Source organism: Molothrus ater, chromosome 12, assembly GCF_012460135.2.
Source record: "Molothrus ater isolate BHLD 08-10-18 breed brown headed cowbird chromosome 12, BPBGC_Mater_1.1, whole genome shotgun sequence".
NCBI classification, from domain to species: domain Eukaryota; kingdom Metazoa; phylum Chordata; class Aves; order Passeriformes; family Icteridae; genus Molothrus; species Molothrus ater.
Genome location: NC_050489.2, coordinates 2142480 through 2156737, shown reverse-complemented (window position 1 = coordinate 2156737; position 14258 = coordinate 2142480). Strand labels below are relative to the sequence as shown.

General features: G+C 44.6%; 1 protein-coding gene across 2 annotated transcripts in view; it reads right to left on the bottom strand.

The window, feature by feature from the left end:
• Positions 1-13077, bottom strand: part of GARRE1 (granule associated Rac and RHOG effector 1) — a 61013-nt gene extending 47936 nt beyond the window's left edge. Inside the window, exon 1 of one of the 2 annotated variants that reach the window (XM_036390253.2) lies at positions 12992-13077. The gene's annotated coding sequence lies outside the window, so the exon portion shown is untranslated. Of the gene's footprint in view, positions 1-7612; positions 7664-12991 lie in introns of those variants that run through there. The other variant, XM_036390254.2, reaches the window with a different exon arrangement.
• Positions 13078-14258: the final 1181 nt, after the last annotated feature.

Genomic DNA, 14258 nt, shown 5'->3' with positions numbered 1-14258 from the left:
CTAAGAATATTCTTCATTAGTCATAAAGGATGAAGCCCAAGTTGTACCAGAGTGAATCCATACGTGACACCATTTAAAAATCATTACTTCATAGGGCAAGGGCTCCTGGAGCACAGTCACTGCTGCAGGCTGGAGCTGCATGCTGATCTGTGCCTTCATTTCCAATAAAGCATGCAATGCACATCCAACTGAGTCAAAACAACCCTTCCAACACACAATCCTTCAGAGGAAACATTCAAATTACTAATGAGCTCATGAAAAGCTTTGAAGCTCACTGAAAATTTAGCCTTTTTTTTTAATTTCTGAAAGAAAACCTGAGAACTATTTTTTGAAAAATCAGCCTTTGACTTGGAGCACTGGAGCATCAGCAGGTGCTGGGGGCAGTGCTGCTATCACTGCTGTCCCTGCTGGAGCAGGGTTAAAGGGACACTGAGCACCCAGTGCCTAATGGCTTTATTTGATACTTAACAACACAGTCACTAAACTAATGCTTAAAAATTAATTTAACAACCCCATTTAAATTAGTAAGTATGATCTACAAGGACACCAGTGTGATCTAGTAAACAGTGAATTGGCCACCGTGCCTTGTGACTCTGCTACCTGCCACAAACTCCTGGCACACCTGGCTGAGCTCACACAGCTCCCTGCTGGGAGCACACTGCAGATCCACCCCTCAGGAACACAGCAGGAATCTTCTACCTGAACACAGATCTCAGCTAAACCTCCACACTCACGGCTTCCAAATCCCTGCAGCCCCTGTGGAACCAGCACACAGCACTTACAGCTCAGCCACGCTCAGTTTGGACAGAACTCAATGCCCATGCTCTTCATAATCAATATTATGGAAACAACTACTTCCACAATGGCTCTGGAGAAGGTAGGTGAAATTATTATTTAGGGAAAAAATCCTTCTTGCATCTGCCTTAAGAAAGCAGCAAAGTAACAGAGCCCAGGGAACAATGGAGTGGTTGGGAAGAGCCATGCTGCTGGACCTTGACATCTAAGGCTTCAACTTCCACTGTAGTTCTATACTATGTTCTCTATTTAATGATAATGTCCCTTCTTCCACATTTTCCCCCATTAGGCAGGCTCTGATAAAAACCTGAACCTGTGTGTCCTGTGCCCCTGAATTACTGATGGCAGCAGAAGTGCCAATGGCTGCAGCACAACCAAAGAAAGCAGCAAATGCTTCTGCAGGAGGATTTCCATCCACTCTTGTTCCCCACCATGCTAAGATGGCAAAAAATAGGGAGCTGTGTTCCTACTGCACCAATACTCCTTCCTTCTACAGCTCTGCAAGGATTTTGCTCTGCTTTTAGAACTATTCTGTTAGGCAATTACAGTATCTATATCCTACATAATCCACAATATCTATCTGTAGAAACCTCTCAGGGAACACTATAATGCACAAACACAGGGATGCCACATTTATTTTCTGCATTTCTATTTATAACGTGAAGTTTGGAGTTTCCTGCAAATTCTGAACACTAAAAACATATCCTGCTTTTTTACTTCCAATTCAACAACACTGATCCATCATCAATTTCTTTTCCCTACTTTCAGATTAACTCCAGCCAGCTTAAACCTCACAGCATCAGACAAGGATCCTTACCACACACTGAGGTATTCATAGATTTGGTTTTACCCACAGCAATACAAAATATGGATTTCCTGCATGTACCTAACAATGCCTGCTACGTGCACGCTGCACAATGCATGCTCTGCCCACTGAAGGAGTCGGATTTCAATGAGACATTTTCTCAAAATTTCAAGTCTAGAAATAAATCAAATAATTACCTTCCTTCAAAGCATCCAGTAACACTCTGCAGCTGGAGCAGGCCATACCACTTTGTGCATTTATTTTATTAGGAACAATGTGTTCTAAGGACAGAACTGGGACTAACCACAATCAGAGTATTATTGGATACACCAAGGGGTTTTATCCTCTGCTACCACTTGTGCATTTCCATGAAGCAAGGAGAGTTTGGGCAGTGCTTTAGCTGCCCCAGGGACACTAACCCGCACCAAACTGAGTAACAATAACAGGAAATCTTTTGCATTTTCAGCATGGCAGATTCCTCTCCCCATCTTTCAGCTAACATTCCAATCCTCGCTATGTAACACATACAATCAGGAGAGTTTTATATGGCAATTAAAGTTTAAAGCAGGAAAGAAAAAAAGTATAACTAAAAGCAAGAACAAAAATAAGCACAGGGGAAAGGACAGTGACTGGATTCAGCAGCATAAAAAATGGAGATGATTCTGTGCCTGGCAATGAAACTGATGGGTTTTTTCACAGCATATCAATATAACAATATTCAAAATTCAGATGAAACTATATTTTAGGGCTCTCAAATGCTATTAGTGAGGCATCCTGCTGCTTTCTGAGTTGCTGCATGCCTATCAGAAAATCACTTTAAACAGCAGAGTCACTTGTAAAATGGAACCTTAGCTCCTCTTAGAGCTAATGTTTTATTCTCTGTCTGAAACAGAAAATTATTCCATGGACTGCTTTTCATATTCTTCAGGTGATTATGCTGGCATTTGTCTCTGAAGTTGAAACATACACTCTGTTTAGGGGTCATTTCTTTGTCCACACTTTGGTCACAACAATGGATTTTTATTAGTCCAAACTGACACTTATTTACTACTAATTAAAACTATTCAATGTTAAATTAAGCAACCTCTACTAGTAAGCACCTAGAAGATAACTACTCAAGAAAAAGCATCAATGAAAAAATCTTGTGGCATGGAGGTTTTTACCATACACCAATGTTGTAAATACCTGACTTGACTTATCCTGAATTCACAGAATGTTTTGGGTTGGAAGAACCTTAAAGCCCATCTCATCCCAGCCCTGCCATGGGTAGGACACCTTCCACTATCCCAGTTATCCTTGGTTATTCCAAGGGCCCATCCAACCTGGCCTTGGACATTTCCAGGGGTGGGGCAGCCACAGCTTCTCTGTGCCAGGGCTCAGCACCCCCACAGGGGATCATTTCCTCCTAATATTTAATCTAAATCTACCCCCCCTCAGCAAAGAACATTCTCTCTTGTCATAGTGACAGATTTAATCTTGTTATTCATAAAGAGTTTTTTACCTAATATTTGTAGTCCTAAAAGATTACATTGAATAGTCTGTCTCAATTACTTATTGAGTTCATGACCATGAGCAGTTGCTTTGCTGTGTTTCTTACTACCCTCTTCTCATATTTAACAAAACCCAACATTTTGTACAAAGAAAAGAAAACAAACAACAAAAAAAAGAGGAGAGGCACTGCAGTGTAAGTGCAAGTAAGCCACAAGTACCTGGCACACAACCTTCAGCTCACCACCAGCCCAGCATGAGGCAGCATCTTCCATAGGGAAGAACATGGAGCAGCAGCTTTAGGAAAAAAGTCATTTACCAGAGAAAACAAAAACCAGTTCTTCCCTTCACATCATCTACAAAGCATGACTTTTGAAGTATTAGTCCTGTAAATGCTGGTTCTTACCAAAGAGGTGCACAGCACCTGACCTGCTGTGCTGGAACACCCAGCAGTTAAGACAAAGGCATCTTACACCTGAGGACACACAGGACACACACACTGACACATGTAAGTCAATTTGTCAAGTGTTTCCCTCCTCTGAGGGTTATTCTGCAGCTGCAATTACCATTCCCTGCTTTTTTTCAGAATATATGAAGTGGTTCCCCTGAGACCCCAAGGTTTGGACTGTGTCAGACAGAAACCCACCAAGCTTTGGCCAAAGCACCACCTGCCTGTGACAGTGTAAGGCCAGGGAAAGCCACTGAGCTACAGCACTTGGGTCAATGGTGTGATGTAAAAGAAGAAATATTAAAAATCCTCAACACGAATCCTTAGCAACAGCTAAATAAAGGATTTTAAGTCCACTAAGGCTACAGTGCTTTGAGGCACGATGAGGTTTTTCACATGCTACTGAGCACAATAATCAATATTCACACACAGCTACTTCCAATTTTGCCTAAAGTCTACTGTTCCAAATTATACCAGTTTAACTTTGCTCACATTAGAATTCATTTTAGAGAAAAATATTTAGCATAGATGCAATATGCAAGATGCCCTGAATTCATATTATAATTTATTCTTCAACACACTGAACATCTGAATCAAAACACAGGACACCTTCCTGGGAACACTCATGATTATGAAGACTGGATCACTTACAAAGCTTTAAGTCAAAAGGAAAAGGAGCATTATTATGTAGTGTAGAAAATTTAGTAAACTATATTAGACATGTTTTTCTTGGTCTTTCATTTCATGTGCAGCGAAATACAATCAACACAGCAGAGAAAACTCATGCTCCAGACCAGAATATATCAAACAGCATATGCAAAGAAGACACAATATATTGCCTCCCTGAAAGCACAAGAATTTTTGGAAAGAACCTGCTTCATCTGTCCTACAACAATTTCAGAACAAAATATAGATACAACCTTTTAGCAGAAAGCAGCTGACTGAAATATGTCATTTCCTCCTGTTTCAGAACGTGACTTAAAATACCAGTAACAACATATGACATCAGACAGAGAAAAGCACCCACTGGCTGCAATGTGAAGCTGAAAAAAGCCCCATAAAAATGTGAATGTCCCAGGAAAAAGAACAAACTACAACATTAAGCCAAATGTCATATAAAGTCATATAAAGCCAAGTCATATAAAACCAGCAGCAGTCTTCATCTCTCACACTGCATAAAGTCAAGGGCCATGAAGGCCTCTCAAGTGAAACACAGCAAAAGATGCTGAAACAGAGGAGAAGGCAGTCTAGACAGACATTTCCATCAATAATCCCCCTGAGTGCAAGGGAATCATGAATAAGAGGGTAAGGATAGAGGAACTTGAAGAACAGCAACATGCCAACCTACAGACATGTCCTCAGAAGCTTAGTGTAAAAATCACTGCAAATTGTCACAACCCCCCATCAATGCACTGCACAAACAACAAACTGTGCAGCTGTTTAAGAGCAAATTAAACTTATATCCTGCACCTTTAAAGGCAGAGGAGCTCCTCTGAGAAATTCCCACAGCATGGTGTTCACCTAACACACCTGGGCAAGAACAGCCTCCAGAAACACCCCAATACACAGCACCCACCTGGCACCTCCTGAGGGACAGCTCCTGGCATCTGCCAGGCACCTGATGATCACTGAAATATGGAAAAGGAGGGCACACACAGGAGCTCTCATCTTCTAACCCATGTTCAGCAGAAGCACAAGTACAGAGCAAACCATGGTCTGTTTTTCATTTGTTTGTCTGTATCAGACAACCCCAGTCAAACCTCCTACCACCCAACCATTCCAGAAACTAAGATTAGAAAAAAAAAAAAAACCCAAACAAGCTCTTTTCCTGCTGCATCTTCAAAGGAAGAAAATGCACTTTACCCAAAAAACATTTCCCTAAATCTTGTGTGTCAACGACAGATTTAATCTATCATACCAATTCATCACCACAAAAATGTAACATTCCTATACAAAACCAAAAAATGTATCATTAGTGGTTTTCAACAGATTTCATATCCAGAAACATCTGCAGAGCAATGGATTCACTTAACCAGTCAAGGAACTTTTCTAACCACTAAAGCAAGCAACAGATTGACTTCAAAATAGCACAGGGCAGATGTACCACTTTTCCACATGGAAAAAGCTCTAAGTGCACTTGACCAGAGACTGCCAAACCAGAGCTTACACTGGCCCACAACCCAGCATTTGGTCTTAAAACTGAAATAGCCATTCATGTGAAAGACAACATTTAAATTAGCACTGATAATCTGGATCTGTAGAATATCTTTGCTAAGAAGGAGGTATGAACAAGGCTGTGTTAAATTCACAGCCAAGTTTTATATAAAATTTGCTAATTACCAAAGTTATTTTGTAATACCTGCCTAAAACTTTACAAGCTTTGCTCCCCTTTGGGCCTGGAATGAGGTCAAAGTCCTGAATTCAACATCACAATCTGTTGCCCTGGAAATTATTGCAATGTTTACACAAAGAAGTTTATTATAAGATCTAATAGGATTGCTCAAAAAAAATGTTTTCATTCTCCTTCTGAAGGCAATACAAGACAGACAGAAAGACTCCTCTGAGTAAGGACTTCTCCAACATTTTAATACAGAACCAAGCATGCTCCCAAAAGCAGAATGTTGCTATACCATGCTCTGTTTTTCAGGGTTTGGTTCTAATAACTGACATTTCTTTCCAGGACTCCATACAATTTTCATCAGCATGAAACAAAAATAAGCCAGAAAAAACAAAAACGGAACTACAAGTTCACATACACTTCCATTACTTTAGGAAATTTAATTTTTGGTTGACCTACCCTGCTCTTGTATACATAAACTTGACCAACTTCTCTTTAAAAACAGCCAGAACAAGTGTAACACTACCAAAGCCTTGACCTTGTTTCTATCAGAAGATGTGCACCTATTCACACTGGTGGAAGGACAATTTATTTGTACTGCACTATGAGTTACTGAAGGATGTCCAGTTTGCTCTCTGTACATAAGGAATGTCCAAGTAGCCACTCACACCTCTGCTCTGTCATCTGTACCACTCACAACTGAACTCAGTAAAACAAAATTCTGATCATTACCAAGTTTCTTCATTCTGTTTATTTAGTAAGTTAAAGGTTTTTGTTTTTCCTAAAGAATATATGCATATTCAGGAGAAGATCTATTTTTCATCATCATATTAAAGTTTTTGATTGCATCACTTGCAAATGCTTATCTCATATAGCAGAAAGGGTCGATCTTATTGCCTTATTATTTAACTATTTGCAAGTTGTATTGCTCAGCCGAAAAACCACAAATAAATATCTAACTATGTGTTTGGTAAGAGGCTAAATAAAGTTTATTCTGCAGCTCAGAAACATGCACTGATGAGGCAGGACTCTGGAACAGTGTCCTCACACAGTTTGAGTCAATGCTATTCCACACCACCTGGCCTTAACTCCTGCTTGCACCAAGAGCTGCAGAGCACTCCACACAAGCAGCATTGCTACTCTCCTCTCCCACCAAGTACCTTCTCTGCTCAGGATCTGTCCATCTTTTACAAACACAGGGGCCTCGAACAAACAATGAACACCTGCATTCATTTTTACCTGCATTTGACAAACATGGCTTCTTCTGAGTATTTGCAGATTACAAACTCATCCTACACTGAAGTTGCCCTGAAGAAGAACACACAGAACTGGAAGAATAACATTTTTAGGTACCCTCTTCCTCCTTGTATCCTTCCTCCTTCCACACGATACAAAACCATCTGGTGCAAGATTTGCAAATAGCATTCTGAGAAACATTTTGAAATACTCACCAGAAAGAGGTTACGTTCCTCAATCTTTTGGAGTGTGGCACAGAATGACATTTACCCACTGTGATCTTCCCCTGTGATTCCCCAGGCTGTCACTGCAGCTGGGAGGATGCAGCCACGAGAAGAGTCTTTCAAGAAGAGGAGTGTTTCTGTGTGTGTCCTTCCTAGGCCCCACAGCCCTCTCTGCTTTTCAGCAGTTTTGTTACATGATCATATAAAAAGAATAGCTGGCTTCTTCAGGATGAGATTACCAGCTACAAATATTTTTAAGGGACTTCAAAAAATGTTACCTTGTACTTAGACTCTTAGGAAAGATCTCCAGATTTTCCTGGAATGTGAGCTGCAGACCTTCAGGTGCTTTATCTTTCTCCAGGGAAGTCCTTGTGTTTGGACTCAAAGTGTTCTCAGGTACACAGCCAACTTCTGTAATATGTACAGAAGAGCAGGAAGTTCAATTTCATTAAAAATGCCTAGTATCATTGCTCTGAATATCCTGGTATGAGACAAATCATGTGGACATGCTTCAGAGGATCTAATTTTACCCCAGTAAATCCAGAGGAATTCCCAACACCATCAAGAAACTCGCAAACATACCAGTTATGACAGTCAGGTAATCTGCTTGGGAAACTAAAAACACTCAGTTACTGACAGGATTAGAGATAAATTTCATTGGTAGACAACCCTCACATGAATGAATCACACTAGAGATGCCTGTGGAGAAATGGAAAAAAGGAAGTCCCTTGTTCCTGCTCTTCTCCTACCCTGTCCTTTACAACTCTGCTTTAGAGTTCCCAAAACGTGTTAAAATAAAGCATTAAAGAAACTAAGTTCAAAATTATTATTTCTATCAAGGGAAACAAACTTTCTCTTACATTCAGAAGCTGTTTAGGTTAAGGAGATTTATTCTGCTTCCAGATTGCAGAGTACACGACACAGAGCCCGAGGAATTTTCTATAATTGGACAGTACCATTTAAATGTCAACTTTGAGTGCACAACTAAACAAGAGTCACACCTAAAACACTGCTATTAAACAGCCAGTTGACATGTTCCCTTACAGCATTCTAACCAGCACAGAGGTAGTGTCAGGAAAGAACAAAAATAGAATAGCTCAACATGAGGAGTGACCGACAGGGTGGTGGAAGAATTCTCCTGTTGAAATTTCCCAAAGAATCTATCTTTTGCAATGCTGTTGTACAGAAATGCTTACCAGAAAATGTTAATGCCTGACAAGTACCCCACTGTAATAATGCTTGATAAACCACAGAGTCCCGTTGACCCCACACCCCCAACCACCTGAAAAAGCAGAAAACTCTTAGGAAAGTCAGCAACAAAAGATCACAAAGAAGGAACAATGAAAATCTAGCTAGCCTAAACCAGAAAATACTCATCAGATATATCAGGGAGAAAATGTTACTAAAAACATAAACAGGAATTGGTCACAACTTAGGGATGCATTATAAAGATGTTTCCTAAGGCATTATTTTGTCAATGTGACCCTAGCAGTAAAACATGGACAGTTACTCTACAGCAAATTTTTTTTTTTAAGTTTTTGGTTTGCTTTTTAGCTAATACAGCAAAAATTCTATCTGCCAATGCTATTGTGTTCTCCTACGAGGGCTTTCCTTAGAAGGAAGAATATTTATTTCCTTAGTGCAAATGGTTTTCAAAGCCAAGTCCTAGAATACCACACTTCCAACTGGAGTTGGAAAAGCTGCCGTGTGTTATCACCAGACTGAAGCCAATTTGCCATCGATGGAATGCAGTATCACAGCTGGGAAAATGCCTGGCGTGCTGCACAGCCTCTCAAAGATGCCTGAAAGGCTCACAGAGCCCCAGCTACTCCCACCTCAGACCCACCCCTACCCTCAGAGACATCCCAGGGCTCCCCCAGCTGTACCTGGGCTCCTTGGCATTCCCCTTTTCAGCCCTTTTGTCATTCTTCAAGGCTTGACCAGCATTTCTAAACCTTCTATTTTGCTTTTTCTCACACACACTCACTCCTTTTTCTTTTACTCCAAAGCACTCCAGCCTGAATCCCTGGAAGTTGGTTTGCCTCATGCAAAGCTTGTGACCTTAACAGAATCACACAGATCAATTCCCCAAAATTTATCTTAAATAACCAACACAATAATTCATTAATTACAGCAGGGTAAGACCAGATTGAAACTCCAAGACCACAGTTCTCAAAACAATTTGTCTAGTCACATTAGAGCTCTTCAAAGTGAAACACACCTCATTACCATCAAAATTATCATTCTGAAGTTCTATTTTAAAATTCTTTTTTTCTCTCCTTGTTTTAATCGTCATTTGGACAAAATTCAAGGACTGGACTAAACCAGTTTATCCACAGAACACTACAAGACTGGAATCCTATCAGACCAAATTGGCAATTCACCTGCAAAGCAGAATTTGTGAATGGAATGTGTCCTATTCCCCCACACACACCTTAAGGGTTTCTTTGATGGCTGAAAGGACAAATGTCTAAACAGCTCCTAATGTAAAATTGTCTTGAGGTACATGAACAGCAGAAGAGAAGAAACACAAAGCCAGAGGTGCAACAAACACAACTTCAAGCTTCTTCTCAGTGAGTGTGAAACCCATCTTTAACATATTCTACTTAATTTTCAATACATTTTTTCATCCTACAAGCCAGAATTTCAGATTTTACAGGTATCAAGACACAGGACCTCCTATGGTTTAGATCCACAGTCCCCACTAAGTGTCCAGCACATACAAAATCCAAACAGAACCTGGAATGCACCGTGGCCCAGAAGCATGGGATTGCCTCCAGCTTGTCACCAAAGGCCTGGGCAGGGCATCCAGACACATCACCAAGCTCTAGGAGGAGCAGAGCAATTACAACACAGAGTTTTGTCAAGTGCAGCAGCGCCAGTTGCCCTCAGAGCCAGCCCCAGCAGAGCACCCTGTGATGAGGTTACCCATGCTGCTGGAAATGTCATCTTTCATGTTCAACATAAACCCCTTCTGTAGCTCCTGACAATACCCTGGCATTGTTTGCAACACGTAGGTTGTTGCACTGGCTAACACCCAATTCCAGTAATAATATTCTATCTACCTACAATCACCACAAGAAAATACTCATGCTCAGCCCTGACTGGTCCTGCAGCACAGCAGCAAGCTCCCGAGAGCTGCCACACTCCAGCAAGCTCTGTATCTCCCTGTGCAGTTACCTATCTGCACTGATCAGACACTTCTCCAGAACTCTAGAAACACCTTGAGATTACTGGGAATAAAGGAGCTCTTTTCATACAGCACAATTAGTCATATCAGCAGTGATAGCTATTTTGAGCAGCACCCATTAATCACTATCATTAGCAGGATTTCTGGTGTACCAGCATTCATTGTACCAAGAACAAGTCTTTTCCTATTACAGTACTACCACATAAACAAAAGCAGCAGCACAATTTCTCTTGACATAACCCTGTTTTGAGTAAGGCAAGTGTAAGCACTTAAAATGACTGTCAGTGTCAGATTTAAAGAAAAGCTTACTTAGGACAGAAAAATACAATTGTTTTGTTGCAAAGAAAAACTGGACGCCATTTGTATGCTGAGGCAGAAGGAGTGTTGAAAAATAATAAATAGTGGGAAGAAGTGGGGAATAAAGATCTCAAGCTGGAGACAGCACACCCTCAGAAAAATAAGATGCCAGTGACCAAACCCAAGGTGACGCCCAAGAAGCAGAAGAAACCCAGACTTCACTTTGACACGTTGGTAGCACACACTTGCCTTATCACATTTTATGAGGGATCATTTACCTGCTAGCCAAAATTCAGAGTCTCAGAACAGACTTTCAATTAGAAAAATATTCCCTGTACGCATTGTTTCCAGTTTCCTAAGCACCCTGAGTAACCCCTGATACAGAATGAGAGCAGCCTGCCTTACACCGACTGAGGGAGCAGCACCACGAGAGGCACGAGAAGAAAGCAGCGGCACTGAGCTGCTCCAGCCTGGCTCCTCCAAGCACCAGGAACACAAAACACACCTTCATCACAACCAGACATTAAATACTTAGAAAGGTCTGCTGGGAAGGAAAGAACAGAAAATACAGGAAGAAAGAAAAACCTTCTGCAAGTCTTGAACCTGGAAAACTTGGCATTCTTTACAGAAGGGTCCAGCTTTATCTTCTGTAAAAACATTGCCCAGTAGAAGACTCGAGCCAAGTGCAAAATCATGTTGGTACTCACGATGCACAAACAGCACCTGTGCACATACCAAAATGGGCCAACACTGCTGATCCCATGAGCTGCACACCAAAACCTTCATGTGGCCAGGAGCCACACAACACATAGCACATACCTCAGAGAGGTGAGGGAAGGGGAGCTTCAGCCGCCGGTGCCCACAGAAAACAAATACAGCTCCTCAAGGGCACCACTGCCTATTTGCCGACAGCACTGAGCTGAGGAAACAGAAACATCCAGCAACAATAGCCTGAAAATCCAGCAGCTGTAGATGAGAGATTGTCCAAGGCAGTTCCAGATGCAGTGCCATTTTGGGAGCCAAGCCTCAGCCCGTGCCAGCTGCATGTGCCTCCGAAGGAGCCACTCGGTAACACCAAGTTTACTGCAGCTACGCACCACTGAGGTATGGCCCTCGTCACAACACCCAGACATCTGTGCCTCTATAAAATCAGTAATGATAATAATAACGGCCAATTTATACCTCTGACAGGCTTTACAACCTCACATAAAACAAACAAATAAGACCTTCCAACTGCTTTCAAGTTCCTAAGCCGACATTCACCCGACAAATACATACCTCTACCATTTCCTCTCCGCTCAAACGAATAAAACCCCTCAAGCAGGCAGAAGCAAGGGAGCATTGATAAAGTTTTAAGCTACAGCCCAAAATGCGTTATCCTCTTCTGCTGGCAGCTACCATATGCACACAACATAAGGCTCGGCAACAACAAGCGGCACTCGCAGCTCGCATCAGGTGAACGATCTGTACGCAGCCCCTGCAGCGGCCGGGGACGCCGCTGCCCGCAGGCCCCGGCCCGGGGGGCGCGGAGCGGCCCGGGGGCCCCGAGCCCGGCCGGGCTTTGGGCGGCGCCGCTGCCGCGGTACCGGGGAGCTCCGGCCGGCGCCGCCCGGGAGAGGCCGCGCGGCGGGGCCGCCCCAGCGCCGGGGGCCGGCGGGGCCGGGCCGGGCGGGCGCCCCGGGTCACCGTGGAGCAGGAAGGTGCGCAGGAATTCCCGCAGGCGCAGTCCCGGCCCCGCCGCGCTGCCCGGGCTGCCCGCACACGGGTCACGGGGGGGCGGCCGCAGCCCCCGACACCGCCCCGGGCTGCCCCCGACACCGCCCCGGGCTGCCCCCGACACCGCCCCGGGCTGCCCCCGACACCGCGCCCGGCCCGGCCCGGCCCCGCCGGGGCACCGCGGCCACGGTCCCGGTGGGAACCGGCAGCGCCGCCTCGCCTCCCCCCGGCCAGGGCTCCCCCCGGCCCCAGCCCCCGCCGGCGCCTCCCGAGCGGCCCAGGGGCTGCCCCGGGCGCTGCCGCCCTCCGCGCCGCGTCCGCCCGGTGCCGCGGGCGCTGCCAGCCCGGTGCCCGCCCGGCCGGGCCCGCGGGCCGCGCTGCGGGGCTCGGGCGGGCGCGGGCGGGGCCGGGCCGGGCCGCGGGGCTCGGCGGGGTCGGCGCGGCGCTCACTCACCTGCCCGCGACAGCCCCGGGCCCCGCGCCGAGCGCTCCGGAAACGGCGGCGGCTCCGCCGGGGCCGGGGAGGGGCCGGCGAGGGGCGGGCGGAGCCGCGAGTGACAGCGGGAAGGGGCGGCGGGAGCGGCGGGCGGCGCCGGCCGCGGGCAGCGGAGCCAAGGGGCGGTGGGGACGGCACCGGCACCGCGGGGTCCGGGCGGGGGGCGCGGAGAGCCCGGGACCGGCCCCGGGTGCGGGGCGAAGAGCCCGAGGGGCGGCCCGGCGGCACAAAAAGGGAGAGGGGGATGAATTAATCAGAGAATATTTTACATGAGCTTAAAATTGTGAGGGTTCTCACTGTGTTGTTCTGGGGTCAGATGCAGCGTCCCGATTCAGGAGAGCTGTTCGAGGTGGAGATCGCCGGCGGCACCTGCAAAGTTCTCTATTCCTTTTCTGTCCAAAGTCACTTGCTGAACAAACTGCAGGGTTCAGCACCGGTGTTCAGTGCATTTATTTGGGAATTATGTAAAACGCACAAACATCATCCCAAACCGATCCCTTTGACATAATTGTCATGGTGCTACCGGCTTTAGGAATTGTTGAGAAATAGGCCTGGTCTAGGATGTGAGTTTAAACTGCTTTCATATTATTTCTCAGGCTTAATGCAGGTTTTACACAGAAAAAATTGCTGTAAAAAATGATGTGTTTTCAAATCCTATTTCTACAGAAAGAGTCTCTGTTAATCCTGTCTTCCTTAGTAAAAGGTGATTGCTTTTTATTTCTATGACTTATTTAGAATCTTACCTTCTAAATGGAATAAGCATTTAATGATGTACAGAAATGTCTAGTAAAGTTAGAAAATAAGGCAATGTGTAGTAGTAGGAGAGTAGTTCAAAACTGTTAAAATACATGTAAGCAAAATTTTTGCCTACAGGGCTCAGCATCCAATCATCTGGCTCTCATTCCCCCCCCAAAAACCCCAAACCCACACACTTGGCTATGATACTCATCAAGTGAAAATAACAGTAATTTCAGTGCTGCTAATCAGAAAACTCTGTGGGAAGAAGTGAAATTGTCAATTTATTGGACACCTTCTAGCCACAAGCTAGAAATAGTCCTCAAGTAGCGTCTGCGGGGAGCTGCCTGGGAGCAATCTGTGGCTTTGTTTCCTTCTCCAGAACAGATGGTTGCTGGCAGACCGGGCTCCTCATCAGTGCCTTCCCTCTGAACCCTTCTGATTCTTGTATGTCTACTAAGCATGCCTCTTCCTAGTAAATTTAGTCCTC